The sequence below is a fragment of the Lipotes vexillifer genome, unplaced genomic scaffold (assembly GCF_000442215.2).
Source record: "Lipotes vexillifer unplaced genomic scaffold, Lipotes_vexillifer_v1.1 scaffold484, whole genome shotgun sequence".
Classification (NCBI taxonomy): Eukaryota; Metazoa; Chordata; class Mammalia; order Artiodactyla; family Lipotidae; genus Lipotes; species Lipotes vexillifer.
In genome coordinates this window covers 2,345,796-2,349,144 of record NW_006786458.1, presented here as the reverse complement: position 1 = coordinate 2,349,144, position 3,349 = coordinate 2,345,796, and the positions used below count along the sequence as shown (strand labels likewise).

General features: G+C 41.3%; 1 pseudogene; it reads right to left on the bottom strand.

Annotated features, from left to right (window-relative positions):
• The window catches only part of LOC103073134 (phosphoglycolate phosphatase-like), an 11,949-nt pseudogene that overhangs the window by 1,287 nt on the left and 7,313 nt on the right, over positions 1–3,349 (bottom strand).

Sequence of the window (3,349 nt, the reverse complement as noted above, 5' to 3'; positions counted from 1 at the left end):
ACACGACGGGGCACAGGGCTTTGGGCTAAGGTGATGGGACTCTTCAAGGCAGAGAATCCAGGGGACGCAGGTAGAACATCCAACTTGATTCCTTTCCAAATATACATGCTGGATATTGCCAACTACTCCTTAGAAAGTGGAGAAAGAATGGAGGCTTGTTTTTTGCAAGATCCTAATCAGACTCTTAGGCAACAGGGTATCCTGGGCATGCTTCCTTTCAAGCTGTATTTGTCTGTGAAAGTCAGTTGGTGGCACAACCTGGACCCATTGAAAGGACTAACAGAGCAGCCTATGCTGTCTCTAATGCAGGCAGCCTCTACTTTTTAAGTGCAGTGAGGCTCTGGAGACAATGTCATTGATTAGATTGTCATCTTATAAAATTCCAGCTGCCAGTGCACTCAGAGCATTGTGTTAGAGCGGAAAGCAAGGGTGTTGGAAGAGCATTGAAAGTGGAGTCAGACATCATACTCTCTCACCCACACCCTGTGTGCAAGGGTGAAGGGTGTCACCTCGGTTTTGGAGCCATGAGATGCAAATAGCTCCTTTGAGGATAGAGCCAATAGCCTTGGCCTTGGTCTCATTAGTACCAAGCTCTAGCCAGCTGAATTAATCATAGAAACGAGCACTTGTCTATGTAACACATGTATTCCCAGGGCAATTAAGCTCTGGGTTTAAAGGGACGTTACAGTTATGGTAGCAATCCATATTTTGCTGAGTTTTTCCACCCCGCTTGCTGTCATGGAATAGCCAACCCCCCTAACAAGTTTCCCCAAATTACGTCTCGCAACCTCCGGGTTAGGTGGGGAGTTTACAAGGCACACACACAAAAAGCCCTGACAATCACAGCATGGTCTCCACTTCCATACTCTTTTTACCATCCTCTCTTTCTCTGCCCCTTTACTGTCACCAAAAAAGGACTGCCATTGTGTCCTTCAGATACCAGCAATGCACCAACACCATATTGCACTAACATAAGGAAAAATTCTCTTCTAATTCTTAATGCCCACCTATAAGAACCACCAACCACAAGCATTGCACCCTGTGAGCGCGCAGAAACACACACACACACACACACACACACACACACACACACCCCTTAGTGATAAGGTCTACCACAATGATCCCAAAGAAATGGTGTGTTATACCCCAAATCTTAAAAGGATGTGTTGTACAAAGCACCCTTTTCCATTCCCATTCTTTTCTTTTTATTTCCCACGGCCCCAGATGTGAATCCCGGATACTGACAGGTAACCAGCCTCCAAGACAACTCCAAAGCTATCCTCCAGCCAGAGCCTCCCAGTGCACAAGCGCTTATTCCTGTCATCCGAAACATCCTGGGGTTCCATAACCAATCCTTGCTTCACTTTGATGTTTTGGTTGCGTGTGCATAATTTCTACTTCTGTGTCACATAATAGATCATACAGCGGTTGCTGTTGAATCCAGGAATCTTGAGAAGGAAGGCTCACCCCCCAGCTTGCCTCATAGAAGGGGAGTCACGCTGTAGTGTGCTTCACAGTATAGTGAAGGAGATGAATGAGATCAGGGTCATCTGAAAATGACAGGCTGGAATTTATTTTTCCCTCTGTTCCTTGCCTGACATCTTTTTTTTTTTAATTTATTTTATAGAGCAGGTTCTTATTAGTTATCTATTTTATACATATTAGTATATATATATATGTCAATCCCAATCTCCCAACTCATCCCACCATCCCCCCATCCCCGCTTTCCCCCCTTGGTGTCCATACGTTTGTTCTTTACATCTGTGACTCTATTTCTGCCTTGCAAACCGGTTCACCTGTACCATTTTTCTAGATTCCACATATATGCGTTAGTATACGACATTTGTTTTTCCCTTTCTGACTTACTTCACTCTGTATAACAGTCTCTAGGTCCATCCACGTCTGTACAAATGACCCAATTTCGTTCCTTTTTATGGCTGAGTAATATTCCATTGTGTGTATGTACCACATCTTCTTCATCCATCTGTCTGTCAGTGGGCATTTATGTTGCTTCCATGACCTAGCTATGTAAATAGTGCTGAAGTGAACATTGGGGTACATGTGTCTTTTTTAATTATGGTTTTCTCAGGGTATATGCCCAGGAGTGGGATTGCTGGATCATATGGTAATTCTATTTTTAGTTTTTTAAGGAACCTCCATACTGTTCTCCACGGTGGCTGTGTCAATTTACATTCCACCAACAGTGCAAGAGGGCTCCCTTTTCTCCACACCCTCTCCAGCATTTATTGTTTGTTGATTTTCTGATGATGCCCATTCTAACCCGTGTGAGGTGATACCTCATTGTAGTTTTGATTTGCATTTCTCTAATAACTAGTGATGTTGAGCAGCTTTTCATGTGCCTCTTGGCCATCTGTATGTCTTGGAAATGTCTGTTTAGGTCTTCTGCCCATTTTTTGATTGGGTTGTTTGTTTTTTTAATATCGAGCTGCATGAGTGGTTTGTATATTTTGGAGATTAATCCTTTGTCCGATGATTCATTTGCAAATATTTTCTCCCATTCTGAGGGCTGTCTTTTCGTCTTGTTTATAGTTTCCTTTGCTGTGCAAAAGCTTTTAAGTTTCATTAGGTCCCATTTGTTTGTTTTTGTTTTTATTTCCATTACTCTAGGAGGTGGATCAAAAAAGATCTTGCTGTGATTTATGTCAAAGAGTGTTCTTCCTATGTTTTCCTCTAAGAGTTTTATAGTGTCCGGTCTTACATTTAGGTCTCGAATCCATTTTGAGTTTATTTTTGTGTATGGTGTTAGGGAGTGTTCTAATTTCATTCTTTTACATGTAGCTGTCCAGTTTTCCCAGCACCACTTTTGAAGGGGCTGTCTTTTCTCCATTGTATATCCTTGCCTCCTTTGTCATAGATTAGTTGACCATACCTTGCCTGACATCTTATGGAGAGATGTATGAGCCATTAAAATCGAAAGTCAAACTGCAAAACCAAAGGAAGAGAGAGTGAGTTGGGACTCAGACAATCCACCAACTAGGTGAGTCAATCTTCTTTAATCCAGAGTGCTACAAGTTTCCAGACCACGTGGTAACTTTTTAGATTCAAATTCAAATCCTAGGTACCAAGGCCCCCTCATCTTTCTAATCCTGTGTTAGGGACTTTCTTATGTATTATGCCACTTAATCTCCATGATGAAACTGTGCTATCTATGATATTTGAAAAAATATATGTACTTTATCTTTTGTTCTCCAAATAACACATATTCACTCTAAAAGAAAAAAATCTGATAAAAAGAGACATTTTAAAATCATCCATAATCCCCATGCCTAAAGAAAAGTATTTTAACATTTTGACATATATGATATATATTATTCTGCCATCTTTCCCT